The following is a 21132-nucleotide window of genomic DNA, read 5'->3' as shown; positions in this document are numbered from 1 at the left end:
ATAGTGCTCCAAAAAGTGACATCAGCTCGTAACACCTCACTCATTTTAGCAGGTCTATCATAAATACATTTGAGCGCATTACAATATTTAGCAAATTGGATTTTGCGTCAGGGTTGTTCCAAAAAAGTGACTAAACCCAGTGCAAAATCTGGGCCTCAACTTATACATTTGTGTTTTTTAAACCTTGGCCACAAAGAGATTGGCAACCAGGAGAAACATGGCCATAAATCTGTTCTGCTAACTGGTTTCAAAGTCTGCATTTTAAAATATCTTATGGGGTTAAAGCACCTGCTGCAGAGATCTTTGTGTGCCAACTAAATCTCAGTGAATATTAATAGTAGCAAGGCAACTCCAGAGGCTAATGCTGGAAACATTTGTGTTTTGTCTAGTCCCAGTTTTGAATCAAAGTAGCATAACGGGTTAAAATGTCTCTTGCAATGCACATTATCTAACAGCAGATGGGAGATTTTTACTTTATGTATATGGGTTACTAGATCCTTTTGTTACTTAAAGTTCATTACTTGTAATCCTTCTAATAAAGCCTAGTGAGCTATGGAAAGAATCCACTGGAGTTATGCGGCAGGAGAGGGCCAAATTCTACAGCATACTTGAGTAAATTGTGAGGCAAAAAAAGGCAAATTATGGGCACTATTTATAATAGTATCACATCATTATTTTTTCATTTTTAGATGCCGTAGCCCTGTCTGGGCATTGGTTGCACCTCATTAGTACCAGTTTAACACCCAAATATAGCAGTGAGCAACAGAAAGGTGACCAGATCAGCTTTGGAAAAGGCCTTCCACCACTCAGCAACACGAGTGGCTGCATTTTTAGTACGTTTTGAACCGTTTAAGATAGAAACACAATTTTTCTGTTAAAATCTGCCGATTATGCGGCAGGTGATAGAGTATAAGAACTGCCGCAAATCTATAATTATGCGGAAAAATAGCTGCAGCCACACAATCGCAATATACCAGTAGCCCTGGCTATGAAGGACATGTGGCTTCTACACCTTGTAACCTTCACTGCTGGTTCCATTTTTGGGGGGGAGCACTTTACATTAGCACCAGTTAGACATATCCTGTACACTGATTTACTTGCACATATGATTTATTGTCATTATGTTATGTGTGATGTAAAGCGCTCTGACACCCTTCAGTGGGATGAGTAGCACTATAGAGATATAAAAGAAATAAAACCAAATGGTTGTATTTAAATCATTTGTGTAAATAGTGGGACAGGCCAACCCAACTGGTGGTTTTACAGTGCATGCTCATGTATACAGAGACTGAACAAAGTTTTTAAAAAGCATTACACCGGGAAAAGTTTACCATATTTCTCTGCCACCCAACCCGCGCCCACCCTGTGAAAAGAGTGGCTGTATGCCATTTACCCGCATGTACTTTCGACTTGAGCCCTAGTCATAGTTTTTCTTTTGCTCTCTGTGGCACTGGTCTTATTAAAGGTGCAAATTAAATGGATATTAAGGAGAAGGTGTGGCTTAACGGTCAGAGCGGCCGGCATCGAAGCTGGCGACCAAGGTTCCAGTCTAGGGGGACACTCAAGCATCCTGTGATTCTAGGCAAATCACTTTGTGTCTTTACAAAAAAAAGAAATGTGTCCGTCTGTAATGCAACTGGTGCTCATGTAAAGCGCTCTGAAACCTTCGGTCGAGTTCGCGCTATATATAACCGCAACAAAAAACTCTGCTGTCCCTGCGCATCTACACCCCCGTGGGAGACGCCCCCCTCCACTGCACCCCCTCGGTCCCCCCCTCTCCCGAGCTTTGTGACGGAGGGCGGGGTTTCTCCTCATTCTTCCCATAAACGCTTCCCCCGCGCGGGGCCGCGATCCTCTTCAGCGCGCGCGCTCCTCCCTCCTGTTTTTACAACACTTGCATTTTCTTTGAAAGAGGAAAACCCGAGAAGGAAGTGAAAATAAATGTTTTCAATTGGAGGAAGCCGCGAGGGCAGGAGGGCTCGGCGTGACAGCTTTCTGATGTGCCAGAGCATCTCCAGAGACTTTCTTTTTTTTCCCGTAACCTTTCAGCCAAGAATTGTTTTGCCTGAACAAGTTCACATCCCCACAGGCCCCGGCTCCATGGCTGAGCCTCAAGTCGGGGGATGCGGGTGACTGCGTTTCAACGCCGCGTGTGGGTTTTGTGTGGGTTTGTTTTTAAACCTCAAACCTCGCCTACAGGTTGGGCTCAGTTCCCCACGAGGCAATTTAACTGGCTTCTTTCTCTCGAAACACACTACTAAAGTTCGCATTAATGAGGAGTGGCGGAAGTAACGCTACTGCCTGGTGTTACCGCAGGCTGATTAGGAGGAGTGCCTCCGTATTTTGGAAGATAATACCTCAGTCACTCGGTAAATACCTTTACTGCTCTAGCAGACGCTGGCTCTCTTTACCATTCTGAGTGTTGTACCGCAGAATAAAGAATAATGTGGCAATACCAGTCCTTCCGGGCTACAAAACTCTGTTTCCCGCACAAATTGATGCGGGAAATACGTGGTGAAGCTTGTGTGGGGTAGGGGGTGAGAAGAGAGGGGTCCTGTATTTTAAATGTAGAAGTGAGGTACTCGCTCTTTAAATACCTGTTTGCTCCTGAGAAGTGCTGGTACTCTTCCATTACATGTGTTGCAGCGCATGTTATCTCCCTTTCCAATTAAAAAAAGTGCAGGTACTCCGTACCGGACAGTAGCGGCTCACTTAAAGCACTGGGTGAGTCGGAGAACGAACACCATACCTGCCAACTCACACGGTGCCACCGTGTGACACACGATATTGGCTCCCATCACACAGTCTCCCGGTGCGGAGACTACATCCCATGGTGGCAGGGAAAACGTCCTGAAAACCACTGTAAAAAGTGATTTTCCAGTTTGTTTTCTGAGGCTTTGAACTGCCCACGTCCATTAACCTCTTGAGTGCCTATGACGAGATGGTCTCGTCATGGGCCGCGGTTGCGCTGTGCCCATGACGAGACTATCTCGTCATGAGCCCCGCCCGCTAATGAAACGCCCGGCACAGGGCGTGGAAAGGGCGGGGCACTCAAGGGGTTAAGGGGTGTGTAAACAGCCCAGGACATCGGCCTCTGCAAGCTTTTTTCCCCCTTCTTTTTCCTGGAGGAAGGGTCTTGGGGCAGGGCAGAGTGCGGTTCAAAGGTGCCCCGTAAGTACTTCTCGGCACGAGGCCCCACTCCTCACACACTGATTGTTCTTCAAGCTGGCAGGTATGGAGCAGTATTTCCACACTACTTGTTATTGACTACAAATACGGTTGTTTCCTCGTATACAAGCAAGCCTCTACGAATCAACTTGGGAGTCGGTTATATGAAAAGTTGGAAAACATGATCGGCAAATCCGTATGAAAGTCAATGATATGAAATGAGATCTGGCCTAATTCCCCACTTTGGAACTGGGGAATTTGGTACGAGTCCCAGCATCGGCTCAACATCATGTGATTCTGGGCAAATCACTTAATCTCCACAGGCTTAAAACAAATCTTACCTGGTGTAATGTAATAGTGTAGTAATCTCCAACGCCCATGGCCCAAGTTCGCTCTAAAAAAAAAAAAGTGATAACATAATGGCTTAAAAAACCAAAACGGCATGAAAAAAACTTAAGGCATAAAAACAAGTTCACAGAGACTAGAGATGCTATCAGGGGAAGTACTGATGAGTCTTCGACTTGTTCCTTGTAGGTAGCCATTCTGTAATCTGTCCTTTGGCAAAGTTTTCTTGCATCTTTACAAGATCTGGTGCTGAACTTCTTAAATGTCTGGAAGAGTTCCTGCATTCTTGGCGTAAATGTTTTGTGGAAAATGGCATAATACACCATTAGTTTGGGGGTTCTATTTTTGTTTAAGCTGGTAGTTCAGTAGACTAATGCGTCCACTGTAGGAGCCTGTGTTTGTCCTCATGGTCACGGGTTCAAATCCAGGTCCACTGAACCTTTCATCCTTCAGAGTCGATACAATGAGTGTAATTTAGTTGTGTAACCCTAAACATCTGGTATTCAACACCAAGATACCCTTCTGGGTGAATGTGTGCTCTCCTGTTACGTCAGTGTGTGCCTGCACTGGTGGAACTCGAAGCCATAATCTTAAGGACAGAGTTCCTCGGAGCTCAGATGTGATGGCCTTGTGTAGGGTCTATTGCAGATAGTTGACATTACCTCCAGATTATCTGCTAGTATTGTGCCTTCTCTGATGCAATTGATGATGGTCTGCATTTGTTTTTTTCTTGCCAGTAGTGAGTTTTGATAGTCAATGAACTGATCATGGTTATGGTGGATGGGGTTTCCACGGAAACAGCCTCTATATGCCTTTAGATATTTTTTCTACATGTCTCACCCAGCCAATTTTTGCACACTCCTTTGCGTCCATGATATCCTGCATGAGACTGGTTGCAGGTTGGCTTGGGAGTTTGTATGTAGTCTTGTCCAGAATAGTACTTGTCTCAACTGCATTATTTCCCCTGTTTTTCATCCCTAGTTTGAACTCTTACTTTCAACGGGGTGCCTGGGTGCACGCTCAATAGACACTGTGGACACTGGCTAAGAACATCCCAGAGACAACCGAGCAGAACACGGAACACAGTTGAAACAAAACCAAAGCCAATCACACAAACGTGTACAGCATATACTTCTAACCACTTACAAAAAACTAGTGGTACAACCTTATGGTTCGTCGCCCCTTTCCTGTCTTCCTGCCTGGCTGTTGGCTCGTTTAGCCCAGGCATGAAATCGATCTAAAATCAGTTTCCCACAATTTGTTCGCCTCATCTAGCTGGGAAATAGGGTGGTAGTTGATAGGATATGTACAGGTAACTTTATTATGTAGTGGAACTATAGCCTTCTTTTTACCATTAATTATGATCTCGTGGTACTGATTTATTTTTTATTTTATTAAATGTATAACCTTCATCCATCTAATCAAGGTGATTTGGGTTTGTTTTTACCAGCAGTATGTTTCTAGGTTACAGTGAAGTTTCCTGAAATGTGGCTTTGTAAGTACTCTTTCTTAAAGTCCCATGCTTTCCTAAACTCCCAGAAAGGCTTTGAACTGCTTCTGTGAGATGTTATTGATACCCGGGACAAGAGTCGTAGCTTTCCGGTCATCGTCTTATAGCACGGTGGTTGAGGGGTTTTGGGGCCTGGTTCTTCCCTGGGCTTGTGTGCTGGCATACTTTATTTTACCAACAGTTTGTTTCTTGGTCTTCTTGAAGGTTGATGACATTTGGGCCAGTAATTTGTTGAAGACCGTGACTTGCGCCTGCCCTCCTTAACATCCCAGATCCAGTGTCTTCTGGAACTGTGACATGTTTTTTGATAACCGGAGCAAGAGAGTCCTATCTTTCTGGTGGGCAGATTGTGGTTTGATATTTAGAACTAATTCTGCTAGCCACAAGATGTTCTGCACTTACAGGGGCCTTATTTCAACTGCACAGTGATTGTAATGCAACAAGCGGATCATGGTAGCTTCCTACTCTATGCTGTCCATCCATATCAATCGCTGTAGGACATGCCTCCTAAAATGCTCTCAATGGGCTACATCTGTGGTCAGCCGTGAACGTAGCATGTAATGGGGCATCTGACTTCATGCTCCACTTGAGTGTCCCGGTAATCTCCTGCAGTCTTCATTGGTGTGCATTGGGTCCCTTTCCAGGAGTTTTTGCTGCTCCTCTCATTGGCTCTTGGGAGGTCGCACACAGTTTCCTCCTCCTATCAGCTGTCTAGGCCTGGTGATGAAGTTCCCGTACAATAAAGTGATGCCACTATCCTCGCCAGGCTTATTTTCTCCAGGGCTTATTGGTTCTGTTTCCAGTTTTATGGACTCTTCCACCCCCCCCCCCCCGGCAAGCGGCTTGGGGCGGTAGGTATTGTAGATTTCAAATGGTGTGTTGTCTGTTTTCTCGGTCTTTCGTTGCAAGCTATCACAGAGCCGATTGGCTTGTACGTTGTAGACCAAGGCTTCTAAGCCACACTTGGCCTTTCTTTCCTCTTCTGCTTCTTGATTACATGATGGGTGGTAAAACCCATCTATGGGGGGGTTTCTCTACCACCCACGTTTGTTAAAAGCAGCATTTGATATGAAATGGGGTGTCCAGGCGTTATCCTCAGATTTGTGTGTGACATGAAGGGTTGCAGCTTAGCAGCAGCACGGCCCCTCTGATTCTCAATGCGTGTTCGGCCCCGCTTGCAAGCAATTTCTGCCGCAAAGATGCATTTCCAACCCCTCCGCCAAGGTCTAGATTAGAGTGCGCCCCATGGAATTAAAGACTCATTCGCACCTCTTTCTGCATTTACTCCTATGGTTTCCACAAGCCCACACTGGTGGATCTTCATGGCCCCACTCAGAGGCGTTTCTGAAATACCAGATCCCTGCAGTGGTGAGAGTGTAATAATTGGGCTGCTGCACCTGTCCCCTGTTACTACACGCATCTCGGTGACTGAAAATGATATAGGATCCTGATGTGATTGGCAGCGGCAGTGTTTGCCTTCGAATTTTGGATTTACTGCACCGTCGCACATTTCACCATCCGCTGCATAGTTTGTGGATTTCAACTAAAATGTGTTTGTAGCTCTGAAGGATCAAAGCTCCATTAAAAAGCAGTTCATGTAGTGGACACTCCTGGATGTAGCGCTTTGAGACCCTCACGGGTGAGTGGACGCCTTGTAAAAGTGAACTGGGCGCCATTTTAGGTGTAACGGTTCAGTGCTCGGGTATGAAACTGCTGGTAAGGAGGTGGCACCTTTGCCCGCACAGTATTGTCTCCAATGTATGGATCTGAGAAGGGCTCGAGTCTGCAGCATCCGCAACATCCTAATGATTTTTTCAAAAGTAGTGAAAATAATGATGCTTTCTGTGCTATGAAAATGTTTTCCTTCATTATGTGTATAATTCATTCAATTCAGATATTTTGAGGAGCATTCAGTGTACTCCAACATCCCAAACACGTTTTCTTTTCAAGGTCTGGTGCATTAAATCCCACGGGGTCTCTAACAAGACGCTTAAAATCTACTTATTGTACAGACCTATTACCTGCATGAAGCAGCACTTTTAAAGATGCCGACGGTGTGGACACAAAGTGAACCTAAAACTAGACCAGAAGCGGGGGCCCAAACCTCTCGGGGGCCCTCATTCAGAAAAGGGCAAATGAGTCTGTGATTTATGGGAGACTCGGGGCGGGGGGGGCTTCATATTTTGTGTACCCTCCCCTCATTTTGCGATATGCCTCTGCTGAAGACCAGTTTTTAAATCTTGATTAGGGTGCAAGAAGCACCCCTTTTTATTAGTGTTTTAAACAGTCTGTTTACTTTGGGACCTGGAGGGAACCGTGTTCATATAATGGCTCCTGTGCTTCCTTGTAAGATGATGATATAATTATTTGTCTTAATGTGTGTTTGATAAAATAGCAAGACGCCCCGGAATGTGGTACATGTTTTGTCTTCTTTTTTTCTGCTTAATGTAATCAGTCCTGACACATAACTTGGGCCTCCGTTGCCACATAATTCTAGTGACCCTGATTGTAAATAGTAAGGCACTGTGTGTTCTGTGAGACACTCCATTCGTGTCCGTTTCTGTGCTCTTTTCACTTGGTAGATCTGTGAGCCGAGTGCATAACTTCCTCGCCGCACCCTACCTCACACCTACTTGTTTGCATTAATTGTGGCTCCGTAAGAGGAATTCGTGCCAGTCTTCTAGGAAACATCTCGCTGAGTATTTGTTACTGTGAGTACAACATGTACTTTTCGAGTTGATTTAGGGTGTAACAACAAGAGTTTACACCATCCGTGTCATACTTACAAGGGGGTGAGTGATGAGAGACTTCAACCGACAGTAGTTTGTCTTTGAGTGAAAATTGTATTCGACGGTTCATGACCCTCGTGGCGCTTTACTTTCGGTTCTTGGTTGTACTGACCATCGTATGGCCTATGGGCGCTGAGCGCAGCCTCTCTGCACTGAGCATTCTATCAATCAAACATCAAGACAGATTGACACGGGTCTGCTCTCCATGGCTGGAGTAACCAGACTTTAGCTCACCTCCAGGAAGGAGCCTTTTTATAAAAAGATACAAAGGGAAAAATCGCATTGTCCACATAAGGTGATCATACATCATTTCACAGATTGACAAATCAGAACACAAAATAGAATACACCATCATCTAGCACTTACCCAAACCCACTCCCTATCTGAAGATTAAAATCAACCATTTGACCTAATATCATTGGATGTGTCGGTTCAAAATTTGCACTCAAAGGAATGGCATCCTCACACAATGAATAAACCCACAGTGCCATACAGGCAGAAAGAGCCATGGATGTAGCAAAAGGCTTCCTCCGGAGTTCTTCGAGAACCGCATGCCGATGCAGAGTATTTCACGAGTGCGCATTTTGTTACGTGTGGGATTGGGAGAAATGAAAATATACATCATGGCTGCGTTAGAATTCAAGATGGAATTTAGGTATAGTTTGGGCCTAGTTTAGTCAAGCACAGGTGTTGGAGATAGCCCTTTTTGCAGGGTTATATCCAAACTTTTTGCTTCTTCCTCCTATTTTTTTCCTGACCTGCTGTTGTTGGTTTTAGGACTCTGGGCACTTTACCACTGCTAACCAGTGCTAAAGTGCATATGTTCTTGGTGAAATTGTGTTATAGATTGGTGTTTCCATGAATGGCATATTTGATTTACTTGTCATTCCCTAACAAAGTGCACTGAGTGTGCCAGGGCCTGTAAATCAAATGCTACTAGTGGGCCTGCAGCACTGATTGTGCCACCCACATGAGTAGCCCTGAAAAGGTAACTCAGACCTGCCACTACAGAGTCTACGTGCAGTTTGTAACTTCCATGTCCACTTGGCAAGTGCACCTACGTGCCAGGCCCTACCCTACCCTTCCCTTTTCTTAAATGTAAGTCATCCCTAAAGTAAAAAGGCCCAAGGTACCCCTGTGGGCAGTGTGAAGTGTGTATGAAAAGTAGGACATGCCCTGATTTGTGTGCATGTCCTGATAGTGAGATACTGCCAATTTCGTTTTTCACAATTGAAAGGCTATTTGGCCCATAGGAAAGCATGGGAGTTAATTTATAACATCTTATAAATATAACTTTCCATTGGGACCAGATAGAAAAATAAAGTTTGGTATGCCTGAACTCAGAATCTAAAGATGTATTTTTTTAATAAAGGTGATTTTTACCTTCGTTGTTTGAAAATACCACTTTTAGAAAGTAGGTTTTTTCTTGCTTAGCCATCCTGTGTGCCTCTGCTAGGATGTGTAGACTGGCTGGCTTTGGAGTGACACGGGTTGGGGAGGTGCATTCTCTGACGACCACAGGGGGTTGATGTGTGTCCTCCTTTTCCTGAATGAGGGCTGGGCTGAATAGACCTGGGCTGCATTCAGAGTAGTGGGAGGAGTTTTCACTAGCACCTGAATTGTCCTGGTCTGCATTTAGAGTGGTGGGAGGATATTTCCCCTGCACCTGATTAGGCCCGGTCTGCCTCTGACAATGCTGTCTCTACCTCCTGCCAGGATGCTGCACCAGAGAGAACAGAACTGGTTCTGCCTGGGCACATGCACTCTCTGCCTGAGAGGGCCAAGGATTTTGGGCTATAAAAAGTGGGTCCCAAACCCCTAAACTTTAGAACTCTTTTGGACCAAGAAGACTGCCAAGAAAGGGCTGGAGAAGCTGTGAGGAGGAACTACCGCTTTGCTGAGTGCTTTGCTGTGTTGGCCTGCAGTGGCTGCTTCTGTCTTGGGGAAGTGAAAGGACTGGACTGAACTTTCTGCAATCTATTTTTGTGAGTTTCTCCAAGGGTTTGAGGTAGAGCTTGCTCCCTGTTCAAGAAGTCTCGAACAGCAAAGACTTCAAGTTCTTCTGCCCTCAGCACTGGGGACTGTGTTTTGTGCTGCAACAGAATAAGCAACCCGACGCAGTCTACGACACTGCTGCCGACTCAAGGCAACGCAGAGGGCACCGCCGCAATGCCGCACCGTGGCCCTGGTCTCACTGACGACGCCTCCTGACACCGCCACTGAGCCGCTGCTCGCACGGCAACCTGTAGGCACCGCACTCCGCATCGCCTCGCTTCATGATGCCCCCTTGGTATACCCGACGCCACCAATCCATGCCAAAATCGACGCTGCTTCTTGCACCGTGGTTCGAGGGCACAGCTCATAAGGTTATACGACACACCACCCTCATCCCGCACCGCAGCCTTGACCTGCCAGCGCCATCGACTACAGTTCGTCAGCCGACGACAGCGCTTCAGCAACTACGACCACGCTGCTTGCACTGTGATCTGCCAGCACCGCGACGAGCACCACATTCACTTCCCACCACAACTCTGGCCTCGCCGACGCCATCTGACGCCGCCACAGAGCCGCTGCTTGCACTGCAACCTGAGGGCATTGCTCGCCGCACTTTGCACCGCAGCACCCGACGCCTGCCGACGCCAGTGCTCCTGACTTCAACCGCGAGGAGTTCAATCTGCAATGCAAGTGACTTCAAGGGCCCGACTACTCCTGTGCCGACCTCCGCAACCGACGGCTGCGGACGCTATGCTTTTGGGAGCTCAACGACGCCCTGCATCTCTAAAGATACTGTTTTGCGGGTCTTCCCGAAACCGTAGCTGGCTCGCGATGCCGCAGTCCGCCAGAACTCTTTGGATTTGTTTGTTCACAACGCCGTGATAGCCCCGGATGGAGCTATCGACATCAAGGAACTGTTTTTAAAGGTTATTTTGATAACGGAAGATTTCTGAATATTGTGGATTTTTATTGTTTTTAGTCTTCCCAAGTATATAAAAATATTGGATATTTTTCTAACCTGGTGTGGTGTTATTTTGGAGTGTTTACACTGTGTTACTGCTGGTTATGTGCAAATGCTTTACACACTGCCTCTAAGCTAAGTCTGACTGCTCGTGTCCAGCTACCAAGGGGGTGACCAGGGGTTATTTTAGGAGTGTACCTCCCTTTATCACGAGTAGTAGGAAGGTTCCCTACTTGGACAAAGGTGAAAACCATTGCCAACTAGAGATCCCCGTTTCTTACAGGCAAATACGATTTAGCTACATGTAGTATTTTTGTTAAATGAGCATAACAGTATGCTCACAAATTAAAGAAATCAGAATCATCCGTCTTTTCATTAAGATGTCCGCTTTGAACCGCTCTGCAGGCCTCTCTATGGTATTGGTATTATTAATGATGGTACTCTACTAAGCTATCAACACGCTGAGCTGACCCTTCTGAGGCTTTTAGTTTAATGTTTATGGTCCTGGTCAGGCATAGCTTGAGGGAGAGATGGTGGGTTGATTTGATGGGATGGACGGTTTTTTTAATACTGGAATGTGGGATGATAGTAACAATGTGTTGAATTTTCCAAATCTGTACAATTTGAGGCTTTGTAGAATGCGACCAGAATGCCCCTAATTGTTTGCAAATACATGCATAAGCAAGACTGGTGATGGTTTGCTTTCAAAAGCAAGCTCAAAATTTACAACTTGACAAAGAGTTTGCTAAACTATTGTTCTACTTTAGATACCTTTTCTCTGAGGCATCGATTAGTAAAAGGTGTCTGATACATGCCAATATTTTGATCCAGCATTGGCAAAGCCAATAGGCCTTGACCTTTTCATCTATTAAATTTTCAGTGCTTTTTTGCCTATGCTGTGCAGGACTTGGGAGGGAGCGGTTGACAAAGTGCAATGACAAGGCCCTTAACTGGCGACACAGGAAGAAGTGGAGGGGTTCTGGGTCATATGTGGCATGGAGTAGGAGTGGAGGAGCTCTGTGCACGTGTTCTGGGAAAAAAATGGGGGGGCCCTGTAGTACATGCGGCACAGGGAAGGAGTGGAGGGGCCTGTAGCAACTGCCGCATAGGAAGACGTGGCTGGCCCTGTGCACGTGAGTTATGGGAAAGGAACGGGGGACCCTGTAGTACACGCGGTAATATGACCTCGCACGGCACCCTGCTGGCCGCCATAAGGCTCACGCCGGTGTTTCCCCTGGCGCACACCCACACGCTGCCCTGATCCGAGCCCTTGGAATCCGGAGCGGAGCGCACGATTCCTTTCACCCCAGAACAAGCCCGTGGTGTGTAAGGGATTTCAGTGTGCCGATACCAGGGGAAAACTGGTCCAGTGCATGCGAGAAGGGCTGGTGGAGTGCTGAACCCCCCAGTCTGTCCTGGGCGAGGTCAGCAGCTGCAGGCCTTGTTTGAAACAATGTCGTCTGGAGGGCTCGTAGCCAGCTGGTCGCTCGGAGCAGCCAAGCTCCTCTTACAGATGTGACGGGTTTCCCGGCTCTGGACTGACCCTCAGCCCAGGGACATGAAGTGCACCGGTTTAAAGCCGTGTTTCGGCACTCTTCTCTAGGACCCAAGGAATGAATTAGTAATTATGATTTTTTTCTTGCGTGAGGTCTTTACCGGTACTTTCCTGCGAGGACTTCAGTCCCCAGACAGGTGCCCCGCTCTGCTCCAGGTCGGCTTGTTTCTGAACCCTTTCCGAGGCCTTGTTGCTGTGTGTCGTAGTGTCCTCTTGTGCAGGTGAGCCCTACCTCCAGGTGAAGTCTCTTTTGGTCAGATCTGGGACGCCTGTCCCCCCTCCCCCCCTACACGCACACATTCCGGGGGCCCCGCAACCCATCAGGAGTCCCTGCATGCAACCCATCAGGAGTCCCTGCATGCACCGCGCGGCCAGCCAGTCTGTGGGAGAAATCCAAGACTCGCCCCTCCCTCCCCCCCCATGTGATTCCACGGAGTCGCGTCGTGAGTGGCGATCGATTTACGTGCGAGACCCTGCACTCCGAGAATATCCGCGATCAGACACTATTGATCATCGATCAAGCCTTGAAGCTCACAGGCAAAGCCAGCCCTGACCTATACGTGTGCCGCGAGAGCGAAAACAAATGTTGTCCCTGAACACATTATTGAAAGGAATTCAATTATTATAGACAGTCATTATGTGTCACAATAATGCAAATGTCAGTCCGTGTTATTGTCCGATGCAATTAAAGTGATATGAAAAAAAGCATTGTTACTGCCTCACACAGCGTATGTTTATAATGTCACAGGGAAACCCCTCGCGTCCTGGTTTTGATTGAATAAAAAATGCCATGATGTAACGCACACGCACAGAATGTAACGTGCTGTTTGTTTATTGCCATTGTGGGAGGGGTTTTCGGCATCACCCGCTCCAGGCTTTGCCTCTCGAGTGTTCTCGCCCCTCCCCAGACTCAACAGGTGTAATAAGTAGGCTATGAAACTCGGCACACCTGACGCAGGATGGATATATTCAAATGTTCTTAGATTTGCTGCACCTTGAAGGAATCCGGACAGGCGGCCTCTGCTCGTGCGTTAAACAAACTGTGGTCGCTTCCGTACTGGTCTCTGTCCTACCAAATTATGTCTTCCCTGTCGCCCCCCGCCCCCCCCCCCCTTCTACCTGCCCTCTCCTCGTGTCGCCCCCAACACCCTCCCTCCAATATGGGAGTCTGAAAAGTGATTAATGTTTTTTTTTTTACTTTTCAAAAGTCAAAATACTGCTCATAAAATGGGGGACGATACTGGAAACCCCAGAGGGTGTGGCCGAGGGGGGCTAGCGCGCGCCTGGCTGATGTCCCTAATAATGACGCCCCAAGATTGGCTACTGGTAGAGTGCCCGCTCTGATGTTTGCCGATGATACTTTGCTGATATCTAAAACATCATCGGGCATCCAGCGCATCTTGGATGGTTTCCTGGCATTCTGCACTTCCAGAGGCTTGGAGATTAATTTAGAAAAGACTAAATTCATGATCTTCAATCCTCCCAAACAGACTCGACCAAATCCTACCTTAAATGGCTCCCCCCTTGAGAGAGTCAGGACTTTTGTCTACCTTGGAATTACGTTGACCGAGAACTTTGATTGGGGACCTCAAATCGCTAAATCATGGCTGAGGCTGTCTCAAATAGCAGGGGGCCTTTGCAAAGTCCAGCAAGCCTCGGTATATAAACCAGCAGCTCCAGTAGCTGAAATATACCGATTGCAAGCTAGAACAGCTTCATTGTACGGGGCGGAGTTATGGGGCCATAAAAACATTGCCAAATTAACCCTGGCTGAGCAGGGCTTTATGAGAAGACTCGTTGGCCTTCCTGTAAGTACCCCGCTCATCCCCCTACGCCTCGACCTGGGGCTAGAACCAATTGAAGATTTGGCAATTCTCCGACCCTTACTCTACTGGAAAAGGCTCTGGACGGTGCATGAACTGGCACCTTTCAGAGAAGAATTCCTAGAGGTCTGGCCATTAATTAAAAGTAAGAACATTCCATGGCTATCCCATATTAAGGCTTTCAGCATAAAGATCGGCAGGACCGATCTCTGGGAATTTCCGGAGGTAGCCTGCACACGGATTTCTAAATCTGATCTAAGAGGCCGCATAAGGGAGCTGAGATTAGCAACCTTACATGGTTCAAGCTCTTTGGGGAAACTCACTAATGAGTTTCTCCTAGTAAAACTAGAAACCAGAGCAGAGGCCTTTCTTGATGTAATTTATCCGTCTCTTGCTAGGAAGCTTTATTTGCAGTTGAGGTATGGTACCTTACCACTTAGAGCATTTACTTGCAAATGGACAAGATCGGAAAATGCAGTCTGCCCGGCATGTAATCATAGCAGTGAAGATATATGTCATGTCTTGTTTTTCTGTCCTGCATACCACTTAATAAGGAAAAAGTGGCTCATTCCCATTTGCAAGAACTCCGGGTTTAGACACTGCATGCTCGCATGCAGGGTCTTAAGATATGATACTCACCCCCCAATTGTTTTTGCTATGTCTCGTTTTTTACATGGGTTCTGGCGCAGAAGGAAAAGTTTTCTTTAAATATTTTGTCTTTTACCAAATGAGTCTCTTGATAACACTAGTTTAATACGTTTTTTAACTATTGTATTAACTTGACATTATTTATTGTTTTAAATGAAATGTGCAATTTTCTTGTTATTTATTCTGTGCTTTTATGGTCTCTGACCGAAATAAAGTTATCAAATGGAATGGATTAATGTTTTTTTTTTTTACTTTTCAAAAGTCAAAATACTGCTCATAAAATGGGGGACGATACTGGAAACCCCAGAGGGTGTGGCCGAGGGGGGCTAGCGCGCGCCCATTAGTAAATGGTGCCCTTTCGTGCTTGAACCTATGGCTCTTGCCCCTCCCCATGACCTTGAAGGGTCCCAGCATGAGTAATGGGCCGATTCCTACGAGTCTCTGCTGTGCTGCTTGTAAAGTCTCGTGCAGTGGGAGAATGAGGAGATTCAACAGGTGGACGCATTTAAGAGCATTTTCAAGAGGGCCTCTCCCATCTCGTGTCCCCACTCCCGGCTCCGATTGGCTGCCAAGTTGCGCTGTGAATGGAGGGCCTGGTCCGTGGATTCCTATTGGAGCCATAACTAGGCCCAGGCACGCAGAGGCCCGCGTTCGCAGGCAGCAACCTATTAATGAAACGTTTAATCTTAGTATCAGCAGGTTACATTTGGGACGAGTCCCCTGCTCATGACTGCTAACGTCATTATAACCAGAATAAAGATGAAATCAAGAACGCAAATGAAATAAAGGAATCTGTGTAAGGAAAACAGAACATTGAATACATTAACTTATTTGATCCTGATAATATTAAAACGTGTCATAATAAAACCGAGTACGGCAGAGCTTTAAGTTGGATGAAAAAACTGGGGGGGGGGGGGTTCTCAAAGGGGCGTGACCAAAGTAATTATGGGTGTTGCTTAAAACACGCATGTTAAAAATCTGTGCCTTCGCAGTGTGTGCCGCCCGACTTGTATTTTGCTGTTTCTGTCATTGCATCCACATAAGATACAAGTAACATCATACCTACAAGAAGTCAGGACTATTGGCTTTGTCAATGGTTGTTAGTTGCATAAGATAAATAAGCAACAACTATGGCTTTTGTATATAATATTAAAAAAGCTTCCACTTAAAGCCCTGAGTGCTTTAAATGGGCCGGTACTCACCAGTACTGAGTACCGGCACTTCTTAGTTTTATGTCTGAGTAGCTCCACTTCTCTACTGCTGAGGAGAGTACCGGTACTCATGAAACGCTGGTGCTGGCGGTCTGTCTCAGACAGCCCAGACACTTCTGTAGACCTGAGCCGAGCCCGCTGATCTATTCAGCTTGGGCTCATCTGCATACCGTCGGGGTGGTCACCATCACGCTGTGTTGCAAACACAGAAATCGAGGCAGCCGGTGACAGCGCTATTAAGAAAGCCGTGGGAGGTAACCAGGTTCAAATAGCTTTAATCCCACCTGATTCTTTTGTGAAGTCTGCTTATGCCTGTCTGCTTGCCTGTGATTGTTTTTGTGTGAGAGAAATACGAGAGAAAGGGGGAGAGAATAGAGACTCATGGAAGGCATATCAAAGGAAATGTGTGGAATGCTTGTGTGTGCACGTCTGCTGGCTTCTTTCTGTGTTGCTCGAGAATATATAGTATTGTGCCAAGCAACAGCAATTAACAGTATTGATGTTGCACATATTAAAAAAACAAGGAAATCTTAAAATATTACTGCGTTTGGCTTTCCTTGTGTAATGAGTAAACAAACCTCATTTGTTTATTGAAAGACATTTCTCATGTGTTTTGGTACGTGCTGCACGTAGTATAGAAGTCAAGAAGTATCGGCATGACTACTCCTAAGCCCCGCCTCAAGCCCCGCCCACTCGCCACATTTAAATGAGTACCTGCACTATTTTTCCCCCATGACTCTTTAAAGGATTTCCCTTCCCCTACAACGGTCCCCTGGCATGACCCCATGCCGTAACTTCTCCACTAGTGAGACGTGAGCATAGTGAGCACGGGCACATGGATGTGCCTGGACTCACTGCAGTCCGGAAAAAAACAGGCCTGTGCCAGGGCTCAAAACAGAGCCCGATGGATACCCGTTTCGAAGCTCCCTTTAAAAAACTGCCGGTGCTCAGCACCAGTGAGACCCGGCCCACTTGAAGCCCTGAGTAGGGTAATGTTTAGGACTAGAGGGAGTGAAAGACTGGGCCCTTGCTAGTTCCACTCTGGTACCGGCTGCACAGGATCACTTTGGATCTCCCCTCCTGGATGGGGGGGGGGGGGTAGGTGTTTTCAGATATCTGATTCAGATAAAGATGAAAATACAAGGAAACTCTGGCGGGGGTGGGGGAGGCGGATCAGGGCTGAGCAGCTGTATGCTGTCCTCTGAGGTTATGTATTGGAATTGAAAGATGAGTCTATGGGAAGTGGGGGGGGGGAGGAAGGGGCCTCTACCATGGGGTCTCTCTCTGATGATTGAGGCCACCTTAGGAGAGGGAGACCATTTGTGAGTTTCCTCTGGAGAATGTGAGTAATCCTTCCAATAGTGTAAAGCCACCATGGCCCTGATTAAGAGCTGGGTTGTGCATTGGGGGTTGGAATTGCTTGTGGCGAAACGGTTTCTGGAAGGTAATTCCATCTCTGCACCATCCAGGTACAAGTTAAACCAGCCTCGGTGAAGAATACCTAGCAGACCCAGTTTTTTGGGTTAAAAATGCATATGTCCACCCCCCGACCCCTCCGATTCCAGCCTATTTAATGCATCCATTTACCACCTGCTCTGCGCAGGTGGTGAATTGGAGTCAAAATGTGATGGTGGGGTGGCTGCCAGGGTTCTGACAAGTCTTGGGGGATGGTGGGGGCAGCTCTTGGTGCTCCCACGTGGTGTCAGTAGTGAGGACTTGGCCCGTGGCCTCTGCATACTTCTAGTGTGGTTTCTGTAGGTGGGGGTTGGCTGGGTTGTCAGAGGGGACCTGGGGCTGGACTGGTTAGTTTTCTGCACCAGGCCTCTTCCTATAGCAGAAGGTATGTGATGTTCATGGTGGGAGGGGCTTGGCGGTTCAGTATGGTACAGGCGCACGGTCAGGAGTGGCCCATACCTGGCTGGTCTCTGTGAATGGGTCTGGGATGGGCCATGTTGCTCTTCCCATGACGGAGAAAGTGTTTTTGGCCTTGTGGCCTCCACCCCCTCCGCTGATAACCTTGGCGCCGTTTGTTGAATCTTTCCATAAGGGCCCATCCACTTCAGCTCCTTCCTTGATTCGCCAAGCGGGGGCCTTGAAAAAGGATATTACATCGCTCATGACGTTTTCTATCAAATCCTTGATAATGTCACTAATGACAGCTAAAATGACATTGCTGACAACACTTCGCAATGCAGGGACCGAGTTATAATCACTTGAAATAACTAGAACTGGTGAATTTCAGCGGTTTATTTATTTTTTGCGAATGTTACGTTTAACGGACATTTTCATTGAACTATAGCGTCACTTTAGCGTTTTTTTGTGTGCTTTTATTATATTTATACCATTGTATGTATTGCACATCACACATTGAAATGTCTATTGGTATCCGAGACAGTTATTATTTTGTCATGTTTAGAATTTATTAATGTTCATAGGCATCGCTCAATGCAGTAATGCAAACTAACATACTGAACTGAAAGCATCATTGTTTAAAAAATATATATATAAAAGAATTTTTTTAAAGGGTTTATATAACTAAAAAATGCCTTCAGCTGTGCACTGTTCCAAGACGGTTTGGCTCTTCGCTCCCAGCTGGACCAATCAGCTTTGGCTGTTAATTGCCCTCCTTACCCAGACCTTTACTGATGCCCCTGACAGTGAAAGGTTAGGGGTCCTGCTCATTGTAACTGAACTCGGAGAAGCGCTCTTTAAGCGAGAAGCCAAATGACCGGCAATTGTGTGAATTTAAGGGTTAGTTTTATGTAGAAGACCAGTGGTTGCTGGCCTGCGCCCTTGTTTATCCAGTTAACTAGTATTAAACCGTTAGCCTTCTTGTGGGCAAGATGGGTCAGGGGAATAAACACCTGCTGAAGACGCGCACACTTTTTTATTTTTTTTATTTGATTCAGACCTCACAAGAGATCAACAAATAGATATTTAAAACTATTATTCTTGGGGCTCGAATAAAACTATTAAAGTTCTAAATAAAATGATTAATTGGTACTGTTTTATACAACATACAGTTAACATAAATGCTAACATTATACATTTTTAAAAGAACATCAAAAAACTTTAAAAAAATGTAAACAAGTGAGAACAGACAAATTCATTGGCGGGAGAGATTTGCTGTTTATGAAGGGGATAGCCAGGAAGATTCTCTCAGACATACACTGCTTGTTAATAATTCCATCCAGGAAAGAGAAGCTGGCTATTTTTTATTTTAGTCAGTGTTTTTTTTTCTTCCTTTGTTAAGTAAGAGCTCAGCAGCCTCCCCAACAATAAAGTTTTACAAAGACTATGACAAAGCACGCATTCGCAAAAGACAAAAGGCTGGCTGCCAATGCCTGACCTATTGGCTTTGCTAATGCTTGTTTGAACTATTATCAATTCCTAACTGAAGGGTGAAAGTTTAAAAAATAGAGGCTCAACCTGCTTAACACATTTCCCACACACATGTTCTTTAAGACGTGCTGTCACCTTTTGCTGCCCTGACTGATTTAAAGAAGATATGTGTCCTGGCCGCGACCAGAAAAGTCTGGTTTTACTGAGCCCTGAGGGCATGCAGGGCGCGGTGCTTTCTAGGGAACTTTGCAAAACGTCATTCAGGGGTTTTTCATACATAGCGCCTTTGCCAATTCTAAGCGCTGTAAATAACAGATGTTACTAGTATTCAGTCAGTATATGGTACTCGATGTACCTGTGCAGGAGGATAAAGTGCTGTCTGCCATGGTGGGATTTGAGCTTGAGACCTGCAGATCACCTCCTTTGTCAGCGGCGAGCGTTTGGCGTCCTCCTCCGTCCACTCTCCCCTCTGAGGTCAGTGACGTTCATGTGAGCCCAGCCTCCAGATGTTTGGCAACCAGAAGTCCACTCCCAGCATTCCAGAGTCAGCATTAAGTCCTCAAGACTTACAAAGATGGTTTGGCTCCTCACCATGGGGACACAGCCCCCCTCTTCTTCCACTGATGCCTTCTGTTGATGACAATTTGGGGTGCGCTTTAGCTCAGATGAGGAAACACTAAGCGTTCCAGGCTTACAATGGGAACGCGTGACCTCATCACCCAATTTTTAGTGCATAACCGTACATCTTTAGGCTTTAACACTTCCCAACAACAAACGACCACTACCCAAAGCATGACCACCTTTCCTTTTTGCATGACTGTGTCTCCCCCACAGATCGTTGATCTGTCCCGGACTTCCTTTGATCTGTGTGAATATTTTAGTCGTCTTCCTATGCGTGTGCAACAGTCCTGTGGCGAGTCAGCGAGCACGATTTCATAAGAAATAACTTGCCCTTTTTAGACTGAATTTATTTGCCCTTGGCACCTCTGGTTCATAATTTCAGGTAACATGAAGCAGCTATACCTGCATCAAATCTAGCAATCAAGAGGAATCCATAATCGATATTCCTTGCTGAGGAGCGTAGATTCAGGGGGAGGGTTTGGGCGGTGACGGCTCCTCTATGGCGGGGCGCATCGTCCCACTGCTTTTAAGCAGTGCGTACATAGTAGAAACATAAAATGATGATAACTTTGTGTTATTGTCATTTTATGCTTCGCGCTGCTTGGGGGGCGGGGCTGCTCTGCTCTCGGAGCAGGGCAGGAGAGGAGTGGTTTGCCCCATCTTAAGTGGGCCGCCCAAATCAGTCATGCGCACTTTCCCCATTCTCCATGCAGGTGGCATTACAGCCTGCGTGGAGAACCTGTCCAGGCTCCCATTCCCTGGTTGAGCGTTGAACCAGGACGCTCGAAGCCAATCCTCTGCATTGCAGTGTTGCGATTGGTCACTGGGGGCTGCTGTGCTTCCTGTTTTTTGAGCTCCACAAGGAGAGCAGGAGCAGAGACACGGGACCCAGTGGCAAGGTAAGTTTATTAAAAAAAAAAAATTCGCTCCTCCTCCACCCACTGCAACAACCCCCCCCCCCCACTCCCCCGCCGCCCCCCATGTCCACCCCACCACCTGCAAGCTATGCTGGCCTCCGCTGTGTTTGGGAACAGGTGCTTTCATGTGGGTATGATGAAGTGGTTGTTGAATTTAATCTAGGATTCACTCACACACACACACACACACTCCCACACACACTCCCTTTATCTCTCAGTTATGTTACATATTGTGGCAAATTTACCA

The sequence above is a fragment of the Triturus cristatus genome, chromosome 2_2, assembly GCF_964204655.1.
Source record: "Triturus cristatus chromosome 2_2, aTriCri1.1, whole genome shotgun sequence".
NCBI lineage: Eukaryota > Metazoa > Chordata > Amphibia > Caudata > Salamandridae > Triturus > Triturus cristatus.
The sequence above is the reverse complement of the archived record's forward strand: the minus strand, read 5'-3'. Positions refer to the sequence as shown.